We start from the raw sequence: 27780 nt of genomic DNA, 5'->3' as shown, positions 1-27780 counted from the left end.
AGATATATTTTCCAAAAAAAAAAAAAATAGAGAGAGAGATAGAGAGATGTACTTTCCGGATACTTCGGTTTAACTTCTCATTTTTTGCTCTTAGGTGGCATGCAATCTTGGCATTGTATTACTCTGTCAGGATCCGATTTAATTTCTTTGTTTTGAAAAGTTTTAAATTTACAAATTTTGGAATATACCACATATTTAATTTTCTCAGATATGTGTTAATTTGATTCCTGGTAGCCCCCATATGAAACTTCCCCGCTGAAAGTAGCTAAAAGTTGAGCAGCAGGTGTCTCATAGGGAACAGGAACATTTTCTCCAGCGCAGAGAGGCAGGAGTTCCAGGGCACCTGGGACTGTGTTTCATCTGTTCTAGTTGTAACCACCAAGAATGTCCTTTATGTTCATAAAAACACTTCATGCTTCTCCAGGGGTTTACTCAAAGCCATTTTTAATGATCTGAGCATACATGAAAAAGATGTATCCTTCTATATCAACACTTACTAAATTTACTGAAATTTATTGAAAATAGCCTGAGCCACTCCTCCACAGACTCAAGGCTGGGCTCTCATGGTTATTCTTGCTCTGAGTCTGTGAGCTATACTTCACATAAGTCTTTAAAACTTCTTTCCGTGGCATCCTACGTGTCACAGGCAATATTTGTGAGGCAGCGGCTGGCGGGCTCCTGGTGGTCAGGAAACGGGCAGGGAGATGTTTAGTCAAGGCCAGGAGGTCAGCCTGAGGTTGGTGGAGGGGGACCCAGGAGGTGTTGGCAATGCAGAAGCTGGAGGGTTCCCAGGAGCCAGGACATCAGTCAGGATTCTAAATTCTTCATCTTACCTACACCAGCCAGTTTAATTCATTACATCCAGAATGCTTCAGGTTTTGGAATACATAACTAAGCCCGTATAGCTAAACACAAAATATTTGGGCCTATGGTGATTAAAGGGAAAAAAAAGAAGGAAGGAATAGGAACATTCCAAATAATGAAGCATTACTTAGTGGGGCCTTTAATAAAAGTCCAATTCACCCTTCGTTGGACTTCAAAATTACAACCTTCCCACCAGCTTGGTAACAATCTAAAAGTCTGACAGCATGCTGTGCTGGTGAGGCTGTGGGGGAACAGGAATTCTCATATATTGTTAGGGTTAGCAGAAAATGGAAGTTCTTTTGGAAAGGTTTGATAATAATGAACAAAACCATCAATGAACTTACCCTTTAACCAGCCACCGTACTTCTAAGCATCTATGCTATTGGTACCTTGTAAAAGTACAGATGACAACCATCTGGGATCGTGCCTTGTGACATTGTAAGAGCAAACGATTAGAAACAACCCAAGTGTTCAGCGCTAATAGGGCCTTTACTCCAAATAACTCGGGACTTCCACACAGCAGAGTACCATGCAGCCATAAAAGAAGACAAAGATTTCCATCTTTTGGTGTAGAGAAATCTGCAGGACATATTGTCAAGTAAAAAATAAAATAAAACAAAATATATAGTGTGCTATCTTTTGTATAACAGGCAGGGGGAGTAAGAATATGTATACATAGTTGTTTACATTCTTGAAAAGAAACACTGCAAGGATAACTATCTGTAGGGGGTGGTTATCTATAGGGGGTGGAGGAGGACAGAATGGAGAGGACAGTGGAAGCGAGACTTCCTGTGAATATCTTTCCATAGAGTTTTGGTTTTTGATTCAAAAATGTATGTTCAAAAGTAAATAAAACTAGAGTTGAAAAAATTCCATTCATCTTCCCCAGCTGGTGTAGCTCCCTCTGGCTCAAGGACCAATCATCACCTACTTGGGGGTGGAGTGGTAGATTTCAAGAGCCATGGCCAGATGCTTTAGACAGAACATCAGTTCCCCACTGCTGCTGTCCTCTAGGTCTATGCTGGACCTTGTAACTGAGGTCAGGTGGCATTTTACACACCACGTGCTAACCACATGCTTGTCTTGTTTTCCTGGGATTGGGCTCAGCCATTGAATCCTATTATTCTATCCTTCTGAGTTGGGGGCTCCACTTTGCTCCTACCGCTAAGGTAGGTTTATCCCTTCACCCTCCCTTGGCACTGAATCTGGTCTCTCAAATCTTGGCTGCCTGCTATGGCCTTGGTACTCACTGATGACTATATTTGACGCTGCCTGCCTATCTGGATTGTCAAATATGAGTTTCCTTCTTATTGAACATCCCCTGACACCTGACACCCACCACCTACCAGAAGTACTGGGGGAACTATAGAAATCTAAATTCTAAAATCTCTAGCTGGTCCACATTTTAGGGAAGGCCCATGACCATTGGCCATGTTCTCTGGAACCTCCTGGGTGAAGCTCAAAATGCTGCACCTCTCCTAATTTCCCAGGCTGAATTTGGTTCTGTAGCTTCTGCCCAAGTCAGCAGATGAGTCAAATTCCAGGGCTGGACACTGCCAGGCTGTTCTAGTACACTGTAGTTACACCTTCCATGCACAACTAAGCCACAACATAGGAGCCACTTCCTTCCTTCTCCCAGATCAGGACTACCAATAATTTGGGAATGGAAAATGCTAGATTTATAAAGAAACATTATTTATGTTTGATTAGACTTTACTAGGTTCCATTCTTTTTTTCCATCTCTTTTCTTCTTTCTTCTTTTTTAAAAATAAACTAAAAAAAATAATTTCTAAAGTATTAGGAAAGTTATTTATGAAAGAGATGTTTATATTCCATTGAAAGTTCCTTTGTAGAAATAGTCTTACACATTTCATAACAGTGGCAATCTTCTGTTCTATACAAAATTTGTTTAATTTTAATTTTTTTAAGATTTTATTTTTAAGTAAGCTTTACACCCAAAGCCGGGCTCGAACCAACAACCCCGAGATCAAGAGTCTCATGCTCTACCAACTAAGCCAGGCAGGCACTTCCAGAATTTGTTTTCATAAAATTTATTATAAAGGCTTTCGAAGGAAGCATGGGCTCTGAGGGAAATGTTCAAATAATACACTAAGTGATTTTTTATGTGACCTTTGTGGGGAATAATTTAGATTTTTTAAAACCTTCAAATTAAGAATATTTCAGTTTATCCATATTGGCAAATCATTTAGGGAAAAACATTATTGGAGTCTAAATAATTTAGAATTACTGATCATTTGAATAGGTACAAGACTAAAACTAAATATATTCATTGAAAAAGAGAATCAAAAATCATCCGGCACGGACACACCCACACCCTCCTCAATCTCCCTCAAATACACATACAACATTCTCACACCTCAAGACACATCGCACATCCCCAGATATACCCAGAAACAAACATACACAAATATCATTAGGAAATTGAAACCATGGACATTTCAAAAGTTATCAGTCCAACAATCTCAAGGATATTCGAACTTCATCATAACTAAAGATTAAGGAATTGAGATTGAGGAGGATTGAGGAGTTGAGTCAGGAGGGAGAAATATCTTCCTGTTCAGAAGCATAAAAGAACTAATATTTGTTTATTATAGAACATAGGGCCTTTCCTGACACCATTTGTTGTTCCATTTATTGCATTTACTTGAAGAAATAAAACAGCATTAAAAATATTCAAGCTTTAGGGGCACCTGGCTGGTTCAGTCAGTAGAGCATGAAACTCTTGTTCTTGGGGTTATGAGTTCAAGCCTCACACTGAATGTGGAGATTACTTAAAAATAAAAACCTTCATAAAAAATATTCAAGGGGCACCTAGGTGACTCAGTTGGTTGCGCATCTGGTTTTTTATTTCAGCTCAGGTCATGATCTCAGTGTTGTGCGACTGAGCCCCATGTTGGGCTGTGAACTCAGTGTGGGGTCTGCTTCAGATTCTGTCTCTCTCCCTCTGCCCCTCCCCCACCCATGCTCTCTCTTCTAAATATATCTTTTTTTAAAATGCATTAAAAAATATTTAAGTTTTAGACAACTTTAAATTTGTTTTCCTCATTTAATCTGAATTGGTGATGCTTTCTAAAGACAAACATAAAATAATTTTAGAACTTTGTGCAACTTTTCCCCCTACTTAACATAGATAGTTGAAAGTAAAATAATTTTTGAGCTGTACAGTAGTAAAATGATATCCTAACCCAATTTTCATTTCAAAATTAAAATCACCTTATAATATTTTCAAATAATCAATATATTACATAGTCATTGTATGAAGTCCAGGCAATAAAAGGCTTTAATAGAAAATCAAAATCAGGGGCAGCCTGGGTGGCTCAAGGCCTCCTGATCCTGCAGGCCCGGGATCGAGTCCCACATCCAGCTCCCAGCATGGAGCCTGCTTCTCCCTCTGTGGCTGTCACACTCTCTCTCTGTGTCTGTGTTTCTCATGAATAAATAACATCTTTTAAAAAAATAAAAAGAAAAGAAAAATCACCCGTAATTACACTTAATGGAGAGCATTTATTTAAATGTTGCAGGGATGCCTAGTGGCACAGTCAGTTAAGTGTCTGACTCTTGGTTTCCACTCGGACGGTGATCTCAAGATCGTGAGACGGAGCCCGGCACCATGCTCCGAGCTCAGCACAGTCTAAGGCCTCTTTCTCACTTTCCTTCTGCTCCTCCCCCCAAGTCTAAAATATATAGAATCTTTTTTTTTTTTTTTTTTTAAATATGGAGGTAGGGATCCCTGGGTGGCGCAGCGGTTTGGCGCCTGCCTTTGGCCCAGGGCGCGATCCTGGAGACTCGGGATCTAATCCCACGTCGGGCTCCCGGTGCATGGAGCCTGCTTCTTCTCTGCCTGTGTCTCTGCCTCTCTCACTCTCTCTGTGTGACTATCATAAATAAATAAAAATTAAAATAAATAAATAAATAAATAAATAAATAAATAAATAAATAAATAAATACGGAGGTAAATTTGGGGGTAAATCAAGACTTCTTCTACCACTTCTGGTTCTAGCAACATGAAAAGGCTGATGTGGACACTCTCTAGGATAAAATATAATAAACAAAATAAATTACTGCTACACAGATAAATTACATTTTTAAAAATAGATAATTGAGTCAAGAAGGAAGAAAGGGGAATTCTCTGGTAGCTGGAATTATAAAGTTGGGCTGATGGAACCAGCACCTAGAGAATGGAGGTTGTGATATAAACCTCATATGAAGACAAAAGACATGGCCTTGGGTCCACTCAAGATGAATATCTGGAATTAGGAGGGTGAATTAAGGAAAAGCTCTTGCAAAGTTGCTTAGTCCATAAAAATGGCACTAACAAGAAGTCCAATGAGGAAAAAGAGCAAGGCATCTTGTAATAGTCAAGGCTTTGAGTCTGAAAGAAAAAGAAACATCTCTTCTGAAATTGGCAAATATTCAAGCCTAAAACTATCAGGCATCAGCAGCAATGTGCAACAAGGCAATTTGTCATATAGTACTGATGGGAATGTAAATTAGTACAGTCATTTTGGAAACCAATTTTGCTTTATGAAGATATCCATACACTATGACCTAGCAATTCCACCCGTAAGTATAAACTCTAGAGAAACTATCCATTTGCAGGAGGTGTTTATGAAAATGCTTAAAGTAGCTTTATGCCTACTAGTAAAAAACTAGAAATAAGCCAATGTCCATTAACAGTTAAGATGGGTAAAATGTGGATGATGGAATACAATATAGTAAGATTAGGAATAAATTATAGCTATCTTCAACAACTTAGTAAAATCTAAGGAACATAATTTTGAGTGGAAAAAACAAATTGAAAAATAGATTCACCATTAGTCCACTGATAAAGTTTTAAAACATGCATAACAATTTATTTTTCTTGTAAAACTACTAAGAAAACGAACAAGTGATAAATCGTAAATTTAGGATAAGAGTGGCCTCTGAAGGGAGAGGAAATGAGTAGGGTCATTAGCAGACATTCACGGGAAGAATCACTAAAAGATGTATTTGAGTAAGAAGGAAAAAAGACCCAGAAAAGATATGAGAAACACAGAGGAGAGGTAAGCAAAGAAACTGGCAAACCTTTTTGTAAAACTAAAAAAATGGGTAGGGGTGCCTGGGTGTCTCAGTCGGTTAAGTGTTCAACTCTTGATTTCAGTTCAGGTCATGATCTCAGGGTCGTTGAGATTGAGCCAGCATCAAGCTCTGTGCTTGGTGTACAGCTTGCTTAAGGTTCTCTCTCTCCTCTTCCTCTGCCTCACCCCTACTAAAAAAATTAAAATTAAAATTAAAATTAAAAAAACAGAGGCGGACCCATGTTTTGTGGCACCTAAAGCTTGCATAATTTGGGGAACACATTTTAAGAAAGGAATACTAAAGTATTAATAGAAAATTAGGTACACAGTTTACATTTCTGGGATGCCTGGCTGGTTGGGTCAGTGAAGGATCTGACTCTTGATCTTGGGGTTGAGTTCCAGACCCATGTTGGGTGTAGAGATTACTTAAAATATTTATTTTTTGTGTTTTTTTTAACCAGTTTTTAAATGTTATTTAAATTCAATTAATTAACATATAATGTATTACCAGTTTCAGAAGTAGAGCTCAGTGATTCATCAGTCTTATATAACATCCAGTGCTCATCACATCACGTGCCCTCCTTAATGCCTATCACCCAGTTACCCCATCCCCCACTCCTCTTACCTCTAGCAACCCCCAGTTTGTTTCCTATATTAAGAGTCTTTTATGGTTTGTCTCCCTTTCTGATTTTGTCTTGTTTTATTTTTTCCTCTCTTCCCTATGATCCTCCATTTTGCTTCTTAAATTTCATATAACTGAGATCATATGACACTGTCTACTCAGACTTATTTGGCTTAGCATAATACACTCTAGTTCTAGCCACATGGTTGCAAATGGCAAGATTTCACTTTTTTGATGGCTGAGTAATTAATATTCATATATATATACCATATATATATACACTATACATATATATATATATATATACACACACACACACACACACACACACGCACATACATACCACATCTACTTTATCCATTTATCTGTCAATGGACATCTGGGCTCTTTCCATAGTTTGGCTATTGTGGACATTGTTGCTATAAGCATTAGGATACAGGTGCCCCTTTGGATCACTACATTTGTATCATGGGGTAAATACCAAGTAGTGCAATTGCTGGGTCATAGGATAGCTCTATTTTCAACTTTCTGAGGAACCTCCATACTATCTTCCAGAGTGGCTGCACCACCTTGCATTCCCACCAACGGTATAAGAGGGTTCCCCTTTCTCTGCATCCTCACCAACATCTGTTGTTTCCTGACTTGTTAATTTTAGCCATTCTGACTGGTGTGAGGTGGTATCTCATTGTGGTTTTGATTTGTATTTCCCTGATGCTGACTGATGTTGAGCATGTTTTCATGTGTCTGTTGGTCATAAAATAAAATCTAAAAAAAGGGATGCCTGGGTGGCTCAGGGCCTGATCCCAGGGTCCTAGGATCAAGTCACACATCAGGTTCCTTGCAAGAAGCCTGCTTTTCCCTCTGCCTATGTCTCTGCCTCTCTCTGTGTGTCTCTCAGGAATAAATAGATAAAATCTTTTTTAAAAAATCTTTTTTAAAAAAGTTTACATTTCCTTAGAATGAGAACAGAAATCACAACAAATAAAAATTTAAATAGCAGAACATGGTGGGGAAGAAAGAGAGGGAGGCAAACCATAAAACAGACTCTTGGCTATAGAGAACAAACTGGGGGTTGTTGGAGGGAAGATGGGTGGGGGATGGGCTAGATGGGTGATGGGGATGAAGGAGGGCACTTGTGATGAGCACTGGTGTTGTATGTAAGTGATGAATCACTAAACTCTACACCTGAAACTAGTATTATGCTGTATTTTAAAATTATACTGTGTGTTAACTAATTGTAATTTAAACAAAAACTTGAAACAAACAAATAAATAAATTGCAGCTACATGCTACAAAAACTCTCAAAATCCAGGAATGTAATACAATCTTTAATTATTTTTGTTATAATTTCACCTCTTCTATAATACATTTCATTCTGTACATTTTTTGACTGCATACTCTTTGCTCATCTCTTAATGTGACAAGGACTTTTAAATATTGTCCTATGTAAAGAGGATGAAAGACACATCAGTCTTCTAACACAGTTGGCCAAAATTTATTCTTTTTTTTAAAAAAAAAGTCAGTCATAGTTTAGAAAAATTTATTTTAGCTTCACATTCATTTTTGGTAATGGAGGAAGGCTTCAGATAACTCCAGCCCTTTGATCTCACTGTCAGAGCAAGCTGTTCAGGTCGGCTGGCTTTCACCACACCTAGCATCCCTCCCACCCCTACCTTGCCAGGGCAGTTCTCAGCAGTGGTGTGTGCCAAGTCACATGACCCTCAAGCTAAGAGCCAAGCAGTGTCGTAGTCAGATTCTTCTCACTGAGGAAGATTCTGATGTTCCATGGGACCCACGGAGTGCAGGCTTCCATTGGGAACTGTTGTCCAATGTCCACCCACCTCTCCTGCAGCTCCAAGACCACCACTAGGATGAGAAATGACCTCCAGACCAGCAAGACTACATTCTTCCACTATCTTGGGGTGTTGCTTCTTCCTGGTTTCATAGCCTGGGGAGGGTCCATCAAGTTAAGAGTCCTGCAGCTGAAATATTAGCTTCATGGGAAATCAGCATTTAGCAGGAACTACAGAAAATAGTATTAACAAGAACAGCAGTAATAGTAATAATTGTTAGAGAAACAATTACTTCCCACTCATATATCCATTGAAAGAAATTCTACTCTCATCTCCACAGTGCTAACATAAGAACACTCATAACTTCTTTCTGCTTACTTAACCATTCCACCCAAAGGCAGGAGAATGGGAAAGTTTAGGAGGCACAGCTCACCATGCTTGGCTCAGCCCCGCTATTCTCTCTCCTTTCAGATCTGCCTGCCTCCACAGAAGGAACATTCTGGTCTGCCTGGGTCCAGGTGGTGAATAACCAGCCTTATTAGGGAGACCTGCTGTTGTCTCACTGTGCCATGGGGGGCTAAGTCCATCTAATTCAGGAATAAAGTATCAGCAAGTCCATCTGGCCACAGATCTAAAATCATTTTCTCTATCAGCTTTATCTGAAATAAAGCTAATATTATATTTCTCATCTTCCACCTCTAACTCCTGCCTTTCTCCCCCTCTTTCTCCATATTGGTTCTGAATTTCAAAGAGGAAGAGAAGTGCTATGTGTGGGATACTCTACAACTCTAATAATGAAGGCTAATTTGGGGATACTTTTAAAAATAGGCGCCACCAGGGGCATTTGGGTGGCTCAGTTGGTTAAGCATCTGTTTGCCTTTGTCTCAGGTCATGATCTCCAAGGTTTTGGGATCAAGCCCCTCATTGGGCTCCCTGCTTAGCGGGGAGCCTGCTTCTCCCTCTCCTCCCTGCTCATGCTGTCTTGCTATCTCTGTCTCTCTCTCAAATAAATAAAATCTTAAAAAACAAAACAAATGAAACTAATAAACTAGACAACAATAACATGGGAGAAGAGAGAACAGAGCTATTAATTAAATGTAGTCTTTCTTGGGCAGCCCCGGTGGCTCAGCGATTTAGTGCCAACTTCGGCCTAGGGCATGATCCTGGAGACCCGGGATCGAGTCCCATGTCGGGTTCCCGCATGAGCCTGTTTCTCCCTCTGCCTGTGTCTCTGCCTCTCTCTCTGTGTCTCTCATGAATAAATAAATAAAATTTAATAAATAAATGTAGTCTTTCTTAAGTCAAATGCAGCATATTCAAAATTTAAGGGTAGCCTCTAACAGAAATAAAATATGTATCTTTTAGAACACTGAAGAAGGAAAAGGGAACAAAATCAATCCAACTGGAATCAGTAAAAACCCAAATAACAAGAAAAAAAATGTTAAATAGCACACATAAGATGGTGGAGATAAATCCATCAGTAATCCTAATAAGTGGAAACATTAAATTCAGCTGTTAAATAGCAGAAATTATCTGAATTGAAATACAAATCCTATATGTATGCTCTTTGCAAGCATAAAAGGGAAGAATGCCCAAAATGCGAAGTAAAATTATGGAAAAAATACACCAAATATTAAACAAATGAAGGCAAAAAAGCAGTATTAATCAGATGAAATAAAATTTAAGGAAATAGGGGAACTTAGCTGGCTCAGGTGTTAGAGCATGCAACTTTTTTTAAAAAAGATTTTATTTATTTATTCATGAGAGACACACACACACACAGAGGCACAGACAGAGCCAAAGGGAGAAGAAGGCCTCATACAGGGAGCCTGACGTGGGACTGGATCCCAGGACTCCAGGATCACACCCTGGGCCAAAGGCAGCGCTAAACCACTGAGACACCCGGGCTGTCCTAGAGCATGCAACTCTTGATCTCAGGGTTATACGTTTAAACTCCACACTGGGTATAGAGATTACTTAAAAATAAAATCTTTAATAGAAAATACTTTAAGGCAATAGTATTAGGTATTAGAAAGGGCTACCATTGGGTGCCTGGCCAGCTCAGTTGGTAGAGCATGGGACTCTTGATCTTAGGATCATGAGTCCAAGCCCCACGTTGGACATGGAAGCTACTTAAAAAATGGGAGAGCCTATCATTAACGATAAAAAGAACAACCACCAAAAAAATATAATAATGCTGACTTGCATGCCCCCAAAAATATAGCCTTAAAATATTTATAAAGATAAATAATGATATATATACTAAAGAAATTATTAAATCCCCCATCATGGTAGGTATTTTTTTTTAAGATTTTATTTATTTATTTGAGAGAGAGAAAAAACACAAGTGGAAGGAGGGGCTGATAGACAAGCAGGCTCCCTGCTAAGCAGGGAGCCTGACCTGGGGTTCAATGCCAGGACCCCAAGATCATGACCTAAGCATGGTAGGTATTTTTAACACATCTCTCGGAAACTGATATAGAAAGCTTACAATTAATTAGGAAGTATAAAATGTCTTGAACAACACAATTAATAAGCTAGCTCTAATGAACATATACAGAATCCTGCCCCCAATAATTATGGAAAACCGATAATTACTAGAAAGTGACACAATCCAGTCACAACAAATACCAAAGAATTCATTTCATACACAGCACATTTCATAGCACAATGCACCATCATCAGAAATTTAAAAACCAACAAATTTAGAAATCCTATCACTTTAAAAACTAAAAAGCACTTTAAGACAGATTGATCGATCAATCAATAGATGAAATATATGAAAGGGCAACTAGATAGATACAGAAAAGATGATAGAATCATACCATAAAAACAATTTCATGACCTGCTCTGTCATTTAATAATATATTGGGCATCTCTTTCCATGTTAATAACTGTAGAGCCATACCATCAGTTTAACGATGATATAGCACATCGTTGTCTGAATGAACCATAACTTATTTGTTGTTGAACCATTTATGAGTCAATATTTTGGTTATATGGAAGAGAATGCAGCTTGTCCCCTAAAACCCATCGTTCTCTTCTTCCTTAGTGACAAGACTCCTAGTTTTTAGCTGGTAGGTGCTGTCTGGAATAAAGGCTGATTTCCCAGTTTGCTTTGCTCTTAGGTGTGGCCATGTGACCCAACTGAAATGTCATGCTCAACTTCCAGGACATATCCTTAAAGAAAAGAACTGTGCTTTTCTTCCTTCTTATTGTCCTAGGGTATCTTCATACACTATTTCCTGTGTGTATGGATGAAATGCTTGGAGATCAAAGAGCTATTTTGGATCACAAGGTGGAATTCTCATCTTAAGAGATTGTAGACAAGATAGAATGAACCTGCATCACTGTTAATCATGGAGTTGCAGTATCAGCCATGGATTGTTTTATCTTAAGACTTTCATTTATATGGCAAGAAAATAAATATCTACCTCATTTAAGCTTTATTATTTGGGATTTTCCAAATAACACGTTTTCCCAAATATTTTGGTGTAATGATCAGCTGCTATAAGCATTCCTTTGTGCCTATATTTCCCTACTTTTTTTTTAAAGATTTTATTTATTCATGAGAGACACACACAGAGAGAGAGGCAAAGACACAGGCAGAGGGAGAAGCAGGCTCCCTGTGGGGAGTCCAATGTGGGACTCAATCCCGGGACCCTGGGATCATGACCTGAGCTAAAGGCTGATGCTCAACCACTGAGCCGCCCAGGTGTCCCTTCCCTACTTCTTCCAATAGAATGTGTAAGTCATGGGATATATCCTTTTATTTTTTAAAGATTTATTTATTTATTTTAGAGAAAGAGAGGAAGGGGGGCAGAAGGAGAGAGGGAGTCTCAAATAGACCACTTTCTGAGCATGGAGCTGGATGTAGGGCTCTGTGTCACCACCCTGAGATCAGAACCTGAGCTGAAATCAAGAGTTGGACGCTTACTGACTGAGCTACTTAGGCACCTCAGGATATATAGCCTATTAAAGGTTTTTCGGATATATTGCCAAATCTCATTCATTTTCACTTTGCCAATCAGATGGGCCGAAAATATGATTTTTGGATTACTAGAATGGTTAAACTTTAAAAAAAATTGTTTACCATTTGTGTTTATTCCATGTTGTTCTTTTAAGTTCCTTACCCATTATTCTATCAAAGCATTCTCTTACATTAGATTTTAGAAGACTAAATATTGGGTACTTAAGCCTTTGTCTGCCTTATATATTATAAATATTTTCTTTGGTCACTTCACTATCGTTAAATATTAATTGTGGTATTTTTATGTGGAATTTTTAAAATTTATCAAGACTTCATTTTCTATCTTTGGTATCATTTTTAGAAAGTTCTCTCTTCTCTCAGACTGTAGAAAAATGATATCCACTAATAGCCTATGATATCCACTAACACTTTTATGTATTGTTTTAGTTTTATTTAACTTATTTAGAAATTATTAATCCATCTGGTATTTATTTTGTTATATTATAGGGATCCAAATGTTTATTTTCCCAAGTGATTAACCAAACATTTCCCCCTTTATTAAACAGGTCATCCTTTATCCCCTGATACAAAATGCCATTTCTAGGAAGAACTAAATTCTCCTTGCATACAAGGATCACTTTTGAACTTTCAGTTATGTTCTATTAATCTATATATCTATTTCTTTACCAGTGCCATAACTTTACTCTAGCTTTTAAATATTTGTATAATAACTGATATGGTAAATCCTCCCTAATAAATTTTTTTAAATTTCTCAAAATGAACTTTATGCTTTTTTAATGCTCTGACAAAACAACAAAAACAAATTCTATTAAAGCTGGGACTTATATTTGAATTTCATTATAGTTTTAGATTGATTTGCAATTAGTTGACCCTTTTTCATTATTGACTCAATATGATATTGATATGACCCACCGATAGGATATTTTTAATTTTTTTTCTAAAAGATTGTATTTATTTGTTCATGCGAGACACAGAGAGAGAAAGGTAGAGAAACAGGCAGAGGAAGAAGCAGGATCCCTTCAAGGAGCCCAATGCAGAACTCAATCCCGAATCCTAGGATCACACCTGGAGCCAAAGGCAGACACCCAACTGCTGAGCCACCCAGGTGTCCCAATATTTTTTATTTTCAAAGGAAGTCACTTTGGTCTTTTTCTAAGATGTTATCAGACCCTTGAAAGGTCATGAAGCCTCTTGTATGAGAGTAAGAGAGTCATAAAACCAGGCTTTGCCTCCAATGTGCTAATATTCCACTAAAGATCATTAACATTGCATTGAATTGATATGAAGTCATGTAAAACAGAAATAAAACTCTCCAGAACTTTATTATTATAAATACACTGCCCTGTACTTACATCTCTCAAAGCTGGCTAGAATGACAAATGACAGTAAGACCAGAGTGGGATTGATCTGGAATGGTAAAAAAAAGAGAGTAAAAGGCATTGCAGATAGAAGTAGCATTTGGATGGGGCAAGGCAAATTATGAAGCAGATTCACATGTGTTCTAGGCTAGCAAAGATAATATGAATGCACAATATTTTTTATATTTTTATTTGTTTTTATTTAAGTTTGATTTGCCAGTATATAGTATAACACCCAGTGCTCATGCCATCAAGTGCCCTCCTCAGTGCCCGTCACCCAGTTATCCCAACCCCCTGCCCACCTCCCCTTCCACAACCCTTTGTTTCTGAGTTAGGAGTCTCTCATGGTTTGTCTCCCTAATTTTTCCCACTCAGTTCCCTTCCTTTCCCTTATAATCCCTTTTACTATTTCTTATATTCCATGTATGAGTGAAACCGCATGATGATTGTCCTCTGATTGACTTATTTTTTTAAAAGGGAAATTAGGGAGAAGGGACCAATTGTTAGAAACCCTTTGCAACATGGATCAGCAATATGGATTTTACCTGAGTAAAATTTTTGACTTATTATAGTTTTTGAAAATGGGTCTGAAAAATCAAAATGGTGCTTAAGAAAGATCATCCTTGCTGCAATGAGCACACAAGTGTGGAGTAGGAAGGTGATTAACAGACTCTTACGGGAAGTGGTACAGTAATTTATTTCGGAATGTAATTTATTTACTCAATTTTTTATAGGTTATTAGTCATTATGTGCCTAGCATTGTGTTAGCATTAAAATGATTTTGTTTGCACCCCAACATCTATTTTTACAAGGCCTTCATGACAGACGTCTAATAACACCACTTATGAAGAGGGAGACATTCCCCAGGTACTTCTGTACTTTGTTCAACAGAAATTTAACTGCCCAAGTGGATGTGTGATTGATGTTATTCAATGATTAATGCAGCAAACTCCCTACTTTATCCTCTGCAGCAGAAATCTCCATTTAACCCCCTGGGATATGTAAGTGCCTCATTTCTTAAGAAACTACAGTGAGATTAGGAAGAAGGGAAGGCTTCACAAAGCAATTAGGACGAGGGCAGTTGAATCTATCCTCCTCCTTATTGAAAAGCAGCTTCGACCAAGGTACTGCCTTTCTAAAATAAACTTTAACCTCCAAAGGAGTTTGCAAGAAAATTTGATAGGAATATAAGAGGAATAAATAAAACAACCTTTAGGACAGGCTGTTTTTTTTTTTTCTTTCAGTGCCTTGAGTCTTCTCATCTGTTTTTTTTTTCTTTCAGTTCCATGAGTCCAACAGCAGAAAATCTCCCTGAAATAAGCATTTCTAAGTGCATCAGAGTTGCTTTCCAGTCTGCAAAAGCCACTTTCCTGTAGCATGAATATTTTATTTTTTTCTCATCATGTAACTGACATCTACATGATGTGAAGCAAAATACTTTTGGTTCTTGTCACTGCTATTTACAACTGGAAGAGTTATCTGGAATTGGATCCATCCTGCAAAAGAGCTTCAAAAATAGGTGCCTCATCTTGTGCCTTTAATTTCTCTCCACTTGCCCTTCATCTTCATTAATAGCAATGAAATGAGACAGTATGAGAAAAGATGAAAAAGTGCTACATATAAGTATGGGCTGGTGTTTTTCATTTTGTTTTGTAAATAAATGTACATTTAACTTTTGTTTTTAAAGCCCTCTTCCCTCTTGGACCTGGTGTGCCCATGTTTGTAAGCATCTTCTTCTGACTTCAGGGGCACCTTAATCTCCTTTAGTCAACTATCTTCTTTAAGATCTTATTTATTTGAGACAGAGAGAGAGAGAGAGAACATGACCATGAGCAGGGGGAAGTGGAGGGGAGAAACAAAGGCAGAGGGAGAAGCAGACTCCCTGCTGAGCAGGAAGCCCAATACAGGGCTCCATCCCCAGGACCCTGGGATCAAGACCTGAGTGGAAGGCAGATGGCTGAAAGAAGAAAGCAAAGCAAAGTAGTAGTGTGGGACAGAATAATAAACAGATAAAAAGTTCCTCTACTTTCCCACTTCCCTGTGGTTTTTAGGCAAATGGGATTATATTATATATGTTCTCTAACTTGCTGTTTTTGCACAAAACAATTTACCTTGGACTTCTTTCTAGGAGCATATATAACTCATATCCTTCCTATGAACATTTGCATGCAAGCAGAGATGTACCCTATCATATAAAAGAACCAGATTCTCATGGACGGATCTTCGGTGGGCTTTTGGCTATTTACAAAAAATATGACAATGATTATTTTTGTTCACATGTATAAAAACTATAAATGTCTAAAGGGAATTAGAAGATCAAAAGATGTATAATTTACATTTAAAAGCAAAATTTTCATGTTAAAATTTAATACATCCCGCCAAATGGCTCTCAAAAAAGGTTGTATCACTAAATTTACACTCCTATTGATGCTACCTGAGACTGCAGATTTCTCAAGCCCAAAACAATATTTTCATCCCTGGCAATATGAAAGAAAAAAATTCACTTCTCAGTTTTAGAAGTTTGCATTTGTTCAATTATAACTGAACTTGAACTTTGCATACAGTTAGCAATCAGTTTTTCCACTTCAAATTGTTGTTTTTAAGATTTTCTTTTTTTTTTTAATTTTTATTTATTTATGATAGTCACACAGAGAGAGAGAGAGAGAGAGGCAGAGACACAGGCTGAGGGAGAAGCAGGCTCCATGCACCGGGAGCCTGACGTGGGACACGATCCCAGGTCTCCAGGATCACGCCCTGGGCCAAAGGCAGGCGCCAAACCGCTGCGCCACCCAGGGATCCCTAAACTGTTGTTTTTAAATTGACTTGTTTACCTTTGTATCAATATGTAAGAACATTCAGCATTAAGGAAATTAACACCTTGGCTTATGTATTATGTTTTTCTAAAACTGTATAATAAACATTCTACTTTAAAAAGATATTCCAAGTTTTATAAGCAGACCCCTTATTCAGGGCGAATTTGATTTAAAATCATTTCTGTTTAACTCTCGCACTAGGGAAACTGGATTTAATCAATTTTTCCAGCGAAAGTGCATTCTCCTATTTTATTTAATCTTAAAATAGTTGTTCAATGTAACTTTAATACAGTCATTACCTCAAAAATAGATTTATGTTTCACAAAGAATCAAAAATTAGGAAAGAACAATGAAAAGTCAAATAATGATAACCATCTTCATGTCTCATGAAGTCTTTTTTAAAGTTTTACTTACTTATTTGAGAGAGAGAGAATGAGAGACAGCACAAGTGGGAGGGGCAGGTAGAGGGAGAGAAAATCTCAAGCAGACTCCACACTGAGCACAGAGCCCGACACAGGGCTCAATCCCACTACCCTGCCATCAGGACCTGAGGTGAAACGAAGAGACAGATGCTTAACCACTGTACCACCCAGGCACCCCTCATGAAACCTTTAGAATAAAATAAATTGAGAATATAAAGCATAGGGGTGCCTGGGTGGCTCAATGGTCAAGTGTCTGCCTTTGGCTCAGGTCGTGATCCCAGGGTCCTGGAATCGAGTCCCACACTGGGCTCCCCAAGGGGAGCCTGCTTCTGCCTATGTCTCTGCCTCTCACTCTGTCTCTCATGAATAAATAAAATCTTTTTAGGGCAGCCCCGGTGGTGCAGTGGTTTAGCACCGCCTGCAGCCCAGGGCGTGATCCTGGAGACCCTGGATCAAGTCCCACATCAGGCTCTCTGCATGGAGCCTGCTTCTCCCTCTGCCTGTGTCTCTGCCTCTCGTTCTCTCTCTGTGTCTCTATGAATAAATAAATAAAATCTAAAAAAAAAAAAGGAAAATCTTTTTAAAAAGAATATAAAGCATAGAACATTTATGAGGATTTCCAGCCTTGCTTGGGAAGTGTCCTTAATTACTTTGCCAATTTTTTTTTTTCAGTATCCTTCCTACTGCAATTCTCTCTTTGGAGGATGTATCCCAGATTCTCTTTATCCGTGTCTCCTCCCTTTCATAAATTAGCACACCTATCCTTGGTAATTATGTATTTTCTGAGGGAAATAACACTTGACTTAAAAGTTAATCATTGTTAGATTCCATACACAATATTATAGGAACATCATTGTCCAGAACTCGGACCACCAGGCAAGCAGTCTATCAGCAGCTGTGTTTCTACCTTACTTAACTAATGCTCATCAAAGTGCTATCTCTGGAAATTCTGGCATAGTGATGTTGAATGAAGTAGTCTAAACACTAAAGGCTGTTTTGTATAAAATGAAATTCTTTATTTTTTGTCAATTTCTGAGAATCATGTCAGTCTACAATTTAACCCCTAAAATCTATGAACTTGTGACTCAAGCATTTTATACAAAGATAACTATTTACCTATGTGTACAAACCACTGTTTCAAGTTCCAAGTAGTTTTTGATGCTGAATGGTTTATTTGTTTATCAGTCAACTGATTGACTTTATGATGTAAGAAATACATTACTCCTTGGATGAAAGAGTCTATTAAATTGCAGGCATTGTAATAAACTGACTAAATTAAAATCTGATAAAATTAAAGGGAGGTAGAGAAAATAATGTGCTGGTGGTTAACATTTTTAGTTTATTTTTAAATACAATGAAATGAGGGTTGTTATTGAAAACATTTCATTGAACACTTTTATTTATAATATAAAATATTATTGTTATTTTATTGATATTTGTTTTTCTATTTTTTTATTTTGTTTTTGTTTCTGTTTGGGCAAGGGAGATCAGTGCATTTTATTTTTGTTTTGTCTAAGTAAAGGAAAAAAGACAAAACATATCAGAAGACAGGCAGACTTTCAGCCCACGGATTATCTGGAGGTGGTGACATATACAGACCTTCCCATTCATTACACCAATATTTACTGAACACCTACTGAGATTAATTTGGGTAAGAACTGAATTAAAAGCTTTTGAAATCTGAGTCAAGGGCTCAGGTAATTCACTGAACTTAGAAACTCCTCAGAAATCCCAAGTCACTGGGGTTTTAATCCAAAGTTTCTGTCTACCCCAAAATAAATTCAAATTTTAGTTATGCTATGTTAATAACAATTGTGGAAATATAATCAATATGTCATTAGATGATTGCATTTCTTTAAAAATTACTTTATATTACATCTTAATGTATTCACAAGATAAAGATGGTTTAGGGGGAAATGTCAGTACTACTAGTTTAATAAAGCATTTACTTTTACATGTAACAGAATTATTATTGATTGTAACCCTCATTGCTCTCTGAGAATAAATTCTTGCAGCAGGAGGGCTGGCAGTTTACTGGGTGTTGGCATAAGCTAGGGCACTGGGGTGACTGAATTGCCCTGCTTGATAGGCAAGGTGGGTAGCAAATAGGATTACTTCAGGGGAAATGCTGGGGACAGGACTATTGAGTGAATCTCCAGCTGAGACTGTGTTGTAGAGCATATCTTTATAAGGTAAATCCCAATAGCTGAGGACTGTGGGGCAGGGGTGGGGTAAGAGATGTTCAGTGGGATTGTGGGTTTGAACTTTGCATCAGGTGGGATGCAACCTTTTATGATGCTACCACAAATCTTTAAGGATTGTGGACTATTTCTTGTGGAAGCCAGTGAATAGAAGGAGTTGATGTCAAGATCAGCTCCAAGTAAAAACAATGCAATATAGATGAAAAGCAGAGGAGATGCCTCAGTAACATATACTGAAAAATAAAAATTAAAATAACAGAATTATATGTCAAATGCTTTGCCATTTGGTTGTGCCTGGGGTTGTTATTAGGCCCAGGCAACACTTCTCAAGGCACAGAGGCCTGCCTCTCTGGAATTACAATCAGAATTCTCGACAAACACACTCAGAGATTAAATCTTTCCAAAGCAGACCTCTATGGGTGGTTTATTAAAAGAAATTACACACACATAATCCTCCACAGAATTTTAAGTCTTAAGGGAGCTGAAAGCCAACATTATCATGGTTTATAAGTCAATTGAGAAAATTTTTTCTTATGCAAAACATGTTAGAAATTCTTATAAGTCTATTTAATTTTCATAGATTTTAAAGGAAAAACAAGTGTTTCTATGTGGTCTCTGCTCCATTATCACATATTTCAGGGCTATTCACACCATTCTATTCTTAATCATTTAAACAACAAATCTATTATAGCATGTGTCTGATACTTAATAATGGTGAGAGAAGACTGTCTTCAAGCTTCTCAATCCCTAATGTCAGTAACTTTCCCCTGCAAGACTGTGCTCACTGTGAATGCCCAAATGAAGTCTCTACAGGCTTCCAGAAGAAATAAAATCAGTTGGTAAGAAATGTCTGACTCCAGCAGTACTTCTTTCACAGATTGGTAGGTGATTTGCATGCTAGTCAAGGATGTTGCAAATGCCTCCCTGATTTATATCACCAAGACAGAGAAATTAGATGATGACAGAATGTGTGTGAAAGTTCTTTGTAAAGTAGCAACAAAATATAGTTCTCTAGTATCAAAGACAGACACAACTAACAAGACAGTCTCAGGAATAACCATGAGGCAAAGGAAAAGTATTTGCTTATGAAACCAGAATTATAAATAATGAGGTACAACTATACACTAAATGCCATAAAGATTCATTTTCTTGTATACATTGAGATGCTGATTTTTTTTTTTTTTGAGAGAAAGAGAGAGCACATGTGCATGCACATAGAGGGAGGGGCAGGGGTAGAAAGAAAATCTTGAACAGACTCCATATTCAGTGTGGAGCCTGACGTGGACTCGATCTCATGACCTGAGAGGTTATTATCATGACCTAAGGCAAAATCAAGAGTAGGATGCTCAATCAACTGAGCCACCCAGGTGCCCCATAATTTTAAGAGATTCAATGCATGTGTTGATATAGTTTGTGTCATTCAGAGTCCTTTTATTGATAGTGTATGGTCATTTTCATTTTCCTAGCAGCTATTGTTTTTTATTAATTTCTAATTTTACTGCATTATGATCAGAGCACATGTACTGTATGAAACCAATTTTTTTTATTGAGATTTCTTTTGTGGGAAGTATTGGAATTGTTGGATTTTTTTCAAACTAGGTAGACACTTGTTTTTGCTTTTCCTTCTTGAGAATCAGTGTATTTCTTCCATGTTTAGATTCTAATATTTCATTATAGAAAATTGTCATTAACTTTTTGAATATTGCCCGTCTCCCATTTGCTCCTCTCTCCCTGAGACACAGCAGGTGCTTGTTGGACCTTCTCGTTGTGTCTTCCACACCCTGAACCATTCTTTCATCTCTTCCACCTCTTTCTCTGTGTTCTTCATTCAAGGTGGTTTCCTCAACTATATCTTCCAATTTGCTAATTTTCTCTTTCAATGTGTCTAATATGCTAATTTAACTCATTCAGTGGGATTGTAATGACTGTAATTTCCATTGCTAAATATTCCATTTGTTTCTTTCCAGATCTGCCTATTCTTTCTTTCTATGACATCATGTGGTTTTGTTACATATTCAATTCTTTTTAAAGATCTCTTTGCTTATTCCTTTTATTTTAGAGTGTCTGATTTTTATTCTTCCATCTGTAGTTGTTTTGGTGCAAAGTCTCTTGATTTTTGCCTCTAATAATTCTCCTCTAAGATGGCATTCCTTATGTACTTTGTAACATTTTGCTGTCGTGGTTGTGAATTCATCTTCAGGGGGGGGTTCAGCTGTTTTTCTGGGAGAGGTTTCTGTTATGGACTAAACCATGCCCCCCACCCCCAACTCATATGTTGTAGCCCTAACCCCCAATGGGACTGTATTTAGACATACAACCTTTAAAGCACTGATTTTTTAAAGATTTTTTTAAGTAACCTCTGTACCCAAAATGGGCTCTAACTCACAACGCCAAGATCAAGAGTTGCATGCTCCACCAACTGAGCCAGCCAGGTGCCTCTTAAAGAGGTGATTAAATAAGGTAATAAGGGTAATCTGATAGACTCATGATGTCCTTATAAGACAGAAGCACTGGGGTGACTCAGTAAAGCATTTGACTCCTGATTTTGGCTTAGGTCATGATCTCAGGGTGGTTAGATCAAGGTCTACATCGGGCCCCATGCTGGTTGTGGAGCCTGTTTAAGATTTTCTCTCTCTCATGGGCACCTGGGTGGCTCAGTCAGCTAAGTGCCTGCCTTTGGCTCAGGTCATGATCCTGGGGTCCTGGGTCGAGCCCCACAATGGGCTCTGTGCTCAGTGGGGAGCCTGCTTCTCCCTCTCCCTCTGCTTGCACTCTGTCAAGTAAATAAATAAAATCTTCAAAAAAATTTTTTCTCTCTGCCCCCCCTCCTCAAAAAAAAAAAAATAGTGCAAGAGACATCGAGGTGATATGCACACACAGAGGAAAGGCCATGTGAGGATGTGGCAGGAAGGCAGCTGTTTGCAAGCCAAGCAGAGAGGCTTCAGGAGAAAGTAAACCTGCTAATATCTTGATCTTGGACTTCTAGCCTCATTCTGCTGCTTAAGACACGCAGTCTGTGGCATTTTGTTATGGTGTCTTAGCTGACTGACTAGTTCCTGACCCACAGGATGTGAAAGTGATCTTACAGAAAGGGGGTTCTGCTTCTGTCAGATTCCTAAGGACTCCCAAGGCTCTGGATGTAGTTTTATGTTAATTTATTGGCTTAGAGATTGCTCTCCAAGAAAATGGACTTACGGCTAGCTTTCTAAACAAATAATATAAATTCAATCCTCTCAGGATACGGCCTAGGATGGGATCAGTTTTTCTCAAATGATGTCCCTTCCCTGGCCTTTGCCTACTCTTGGGCTCAAATATAGCAAACATCTTTGCTCTTTCCTTTGGCCAATGAGTGGAATTTTGCTAGTTCTCCTGAGGCTCCGGGCTCTCTGCAAGGGACGGGCTTCAGCCTCCCTGCCCAGTGAGTCTAAAGCTTTATCTCCTGCCTCCAGCTCTCCCTCCTCCTCTGCCCATCCTCATCCCCAAGGGCATTTACCCAAGGCTAAAACCCCCAGAGGTCCCTGCAGCATTGGCCTGTATTTTTTGCTTTGGCTTTGGCTTCTTGCTTTGTTTCTGACATCTGGGCAGTTTGTTGTTCCATTTTATTCATCACTTTCATGAATTTGTACTGGAAATAGTAATATAAGCAAGTCTTTTCATGTCACATTTGTCTGCCATGTTCACTTTCTAGTGAGTACTAGAAGGTGTAGATTTTTTTTCTAACATGCTAGAAGTATATTTGTCTTTGTGAAGTAGGACTAAATTTGTCTTCGTAGAGTAAGATTATATGAGTTAGTCAGAAAATTCATCACAACTATTTTTTTTAAAAGGTTGTATTTTGGGTAGGAGAATATATTGATTTTAGAATGAGTAGCCTTCAAAACTGTGATGGCATTATCACCAGGGACCGTATTTCCAGACTTGACATCAGTGTGATACGCACACACACCTGCAGCTTTAGAGAAAACAAATGTAAAAAGGTATATATAAGTTGAAAAGCAACAAAAAAGTCTTCACCTTTGTGCTCATGTTATAATTACGAAGTCACCACCATCTCACCAGCCTTTAGTACACTACTATAGACCTAACAATGCCTCCCAAAATTCACATGTTGAATCCCTACCCCAATGTGATGGTATTTGGCCTTTGGGAGGTACTTAGGGCTAGATGAGGTAGGGCATTATAAGGTTAGCTCCCTCAGAAGGAAATCAGTAGCTTTATAAGAAGGGGAAGACAGAGAGACCACCCTCTCCCTCTCAGGCACTCGAAGACACAAGGAGAAGGCTACTTGCAAACCAGAGAGAAGGCCCCTCCTTACCAGGAACTGAATCAGCTGGCACTTGGATCTTGCATTTCCCAGCCCCAGAATTGAGGAATAAATGTCTATTGTTTAAGCCATTCAGGCCATGCTATTTTGTTATAGCAGCCTGAGCAGACTAATACCTCCAAATACTGTTCATTTAGTTGGAATTCATTTTCCTACCCTCTGCTTATGGTGTCCCTACATACTTACCAGATAAGTAATAAATGTAGCTTGTGATTACCCAAATTCAGAATATTTACTGTGAAGTCAAGTTTCTGAAACCCATTTAAAGCTCTTCTCACTACGATGTATTCTTAATTATTTGAATTCTCCCTCTTATTCAGCTATCTGAGGTCTGATGAAGATTAATGTATTCAAGAGCCCACAACACCAGACTTCATGCTGGGAGGTGTCAGATGATCTTACCAGTATGTAACCACCAATAAACAGCATGTCCTGGGGAAAGGCTAAATGGGTGAAATGTGCATGCTGTCAGGTGCTTGCAGCGTTAAGTGTTCTCTTAACAACCTGGTTTGTGGGAAGAGGAAGAAGTACAATGTGCGCTCTCTCTCTTTTTTTTTTAGAGAGAGAACAGAGCGCATGCATGTGCTCGTGAGCTGTCCGGAGGGGCAAAGGGAGAGGAAGAGAGAATCTTAAGCAGGTTCCACGCCCAGCACAGAGCCCTATTTGGGAATCAATCTCACAACCCTGAGATTATGACCTGAGCTAAAATCAAGAGACTGGATGCTCAACCAACTGGGCCACCCTAGTGCCCCAGCACAATGCTCTCTCTTACTAAGGTATCATGAATTCAAGTTGAGAAGTCTATCGTATGAACAGAATAGGTCCATGTAGCCATCTAATAACAATGACTACCAGGAAGAGGAGTATTGAAGGAGGCTATGAATGAAGCTCCAAAAGGAACCAGGAGACTTTCTGCCTTTCTGCCTGTTCCATTATAGCTTCAACCTTACCAGTAATTCAAGTTGTCCTTAAAGGAGTCCTTGGGTGGAGTATGTGACTCTTTTTATTTAAGACTTATTGAGAGAGAGAGAGTACATGAGTGGTGAGAGGGGCAGAGGGAGAAAGAGAATCATCTAGCAGACTCCCGCCTGAGCAAGGAGTTCCACATGGGGCTGGGTCTCACAGCCCTGAGATCACGACCTGAGCCAAAAATCAAGAGTTGGCCACTTAATTGACTGAGCCACCCAGGCACAGAGCATGCAACTCTGGATCTCAGGGTTGTGAGTTCAAGCCCCAGGTTGGGTGTAGAGCTTACTTAAAAAAAAAAAAAAAAGTCATAAAGGAGTCCCTGAAGCTTTAAATAGATCTGTTCTCTCCATTTCCATTTGCAAAGCAAATGACTTGGTTTTGTTATCCCAATTGCCATTCAATTTCCTGAAATGATGGCAAAATAAGTTACACTGTAATTGTCTGGATTTCTTTGTAAAAGAGTTATCGGCAGCCTGCCTTCTCCAAGAGGGGTCCTGAGTCGGCAGCACAGGTATCTCCTGGGAGCTTCTCCAATGAAGCATCTCAGGCCCCACTGAGGAGCTCTGAATCAGAATCCACAACTTATCAAGATCTCAGGACGAGGCAAAAGCACATTGGAGTTTGAGAAGCTCTGGTTTATTGTTTTGTTCTCTCCACCTAAAATAAAGTTACCTTTTTTGACTCATTAATAACACCTAGGGAACAAGATGAAAGTTTCCCTAGAAACATACCTAATGTGGCATTTTGCTATTCTATTAATAATTAGGAATCATAGTAGGGTCTCTTTCTCCACATATAAGAAAACCTAATATTTAAGTCTATAAGTGACTCAAAAAAATTGTCTCCATTTTGATTTAGTATGAATGCGGTCTTGCTCACAACTGCTAAATTGGAAGCAAAGAACTGCTTCCTTTCAGGTTAATGGGTTTTCCCTCATCAAGCTGTCCTTCTTTCATGTAATCTAGACTTGCCTCCACTTATTTATTTTTTTATAACTGTTCTTCTTTTTAATAGGATTATGCATCCTCCCAATATTAACAGCAATTAGACTCACCTCATGGCACGTCATGCCAACTCAATCTGCGACTGTCAGAGCAGGATGATCTTACTCTTGTCTCAGTAACAAACTCTGACAACCAAGACAAAGCAGCAGGCAACATACATGAAGAGAATTAACAATAAAGGATCACAGATGACAAGAACTTCTCAAACATGATGGCTGCCTCTGCCTGTTTTAACCACGTGGAAATAATGGCGTTCACTCTGCTAGGACCCAGAACACAGACACAGTCTGAAACCATATATTTTTCAGAAAAGTTTTTAAAGAAGACTCTCCAAAAAAAAAAAAAAGACGACTCTTTTAAAAGCCTTAGAAACATTAACATTCTCTTCCCAAATCTAATCTATTTAATTTTATTGGAAAACATTTACATAGCTCATCAGCAGACTCTCTAGTATTGAGTAATATTTAGCATGCTGTAATCACAGGAAGGAGAGATTTAGATTAAATGCTGCTTTTTATTACTATTCAATCATCATAAGTTGTTCCAATTTTTATCTTTTTAGTCAACAGATTTCAAAGGTGGGAAAATATCTTCATTTGCAGACATACCTGTATTTATCTCCTATTATATTTTCCATTAGTGTCTACATGAGATTTGTTTTCAGTGATTCCCAACAAAGTAAAGGTGGATCTTCTAACCCCAGATGTTAATAATATAGCCAAATGCACTCTATCTCTTAGAGATGTTATGAGAATAAATCAGATAATATTTACAGGGGAATTTGACCTCACTAGAGGTAGTATATAAATGAAATGTGGGGAGAAAAAAAGCCTTTAAAGAAAAATTTCATTCAATGGTAGCCAGATTAACTTGACTGTACCAAATTATGTTCCAAGTAAATAAAACAAGCCTACTAATAATGGTTCTGCTGGTTGTGAAGAAATGCCAAATACTAACCGCCAATTTCCAGGTCTAGCCAAATCCTCATGCATCGGTTTGGATATACCATAAATGGAGCTCCCTGTCTATTTCTGTATCTCTATATTTATTATACTTGGGATACTGGTAAAAACCAGTTGGAGCTTATGTTGGAGTGGATTATCCTAAAATTATTTTAAACCTCCTTCTACACTTAATAACATATAAGGACTGTTAATAAAGCATTGATGTAAATAGAAATATAAGGGCCTCTGTAACACATATATATCCAGACAAACTATTTTTACATTTGTATTATCTAGAATCAAAAAGAGCTTTTAGCAGGACAATGGGCAAAGAAGAAATCATACTACTCCAGATCAAAAGGCCAAGTTTTCCTTAGAGTTACAAGGCAATTGTCAATTAAGTCTTAGAATTATTTGTGGGGCAGAGGAAAGCCCCTCAGCCCCAGATATTTCTCAAACATCCTGCCAAAATGACCCAAATTCTACCATCTTAAATGCTTCTGAGTTTAGGGAAATGACTCCACATTCATAGGAAAAGACAAAAATAAAAATTCATAGAAAAAGACAAAATTAAAAAGATAAAAAAGGCATGCAATAATGTAATAAACCAACACTTACTGTATACCTACCATGTGCCAGGCACTATTTTCAGTGCGTGGCCAGATCCCTATCATTTAATTCCCACTTCAGCCCTATAAAATAGGTAGTATTATTATCCCAGTGGTATAGATGTGGAAACAGTCACACAGAGGTTAAGAAAACTTGCTCAAGATGACACAGGCTACAAATGGCATACATATCTGGACTCCCACTCTGGCAGCCTGCCTCTAGGGTCCATGCTGGGAACCAATATGTTTTCCTACAAGTGTAGGAGGTAGCACCACACAATACATTACTGGTATTTTAAAACATTATTTATTTATTTCAGTAATCTCTCTCCCCAAACTCACAATCCCAAGCACGCTCCCCTGACTGAGCCAACTAGGTGCCCCTAAATTACTGTCTTTTTTTTTTTTTCAGTTCACTCTTTATTTGATGTGTGGTCACTCCTTCCCCTCCAACCTCGCCCCCCCAGCCCATAAATACTAGAGGAGCTGCACCAGAAGAGGACACGAGGCTGAGTGGAAATTACTGTCTTAAAACAAAACAAACAATATTTTGCAATGAGTGAAATAAAGAAAAACGTGAAAGTTGAAAATGTTTAGATTGTGTTTAGGCCAACTGTTGCATTTTCTCAGGAAAGCCAAAATTTTAATGTTAGGGCACGCTTCACCTTTCCATTTTGAACAGAAGACTCCTGAATAGCAAGCACTCACTGTACCATCTTTTTGTGTTGAAACTGTTCACCAAGAATGCAGTACTAGATAATGTGCCAAAAGTAGACACTCAGGTGGAAA

General features: G+C 38.3%; 1 long non-coding RNA gene across 7 annotated transcripts in view; it reads right to left on the bottom strand.

Annotated features, from left to right (window-relative positions):
- Positions 1 to 5711: 5711 nt before the first annotated feature.
- Positions 5712 to 27780, bottom strand: part of LOC111095850 — a 32274-nt gene continuing 10205 nt past the window's right edge. Inside the window, exons 3-5 of one of the 7 annotated variants that reach the window (XR_005353726.1) lie at positions 13701 to 13755; positions 8406 to 8587; positions 5712 to 6133 (exon numbers count right to left, since the gene is read on the bottom strand). This is a non-coding gene — a long non-coding RNA (uncharacterized LOC111095850). The remainder of the gene's footprint in view (positions 6134 to 8405; positions 8588 to 13700; positions 13756 to 27780) is intronic. The other 6 variants (XR_005353722.1, XR_005353723.1, XR_005353721.1 and 3 more) reach the window with 6 other exon arrangements.

Source organism: Canis lupus, chromosome 1 (assembly GCF_011100685.1).
Source record: "Canis lupus familiaris isolate Mischka breed German Shepherd chromosome 1, alternate assembly UU_Cfam_GSD_1.0, whole genome shotgun sequence".
Lineage (NCBI taxonomy): Eukaryota > Metazoa > Chordata > Mammalia > Carnivora > Canidae > Canis > Canis lupus.
This window is presented reverse-complemented; position numbering and strand designations above follow the sequence as displayed.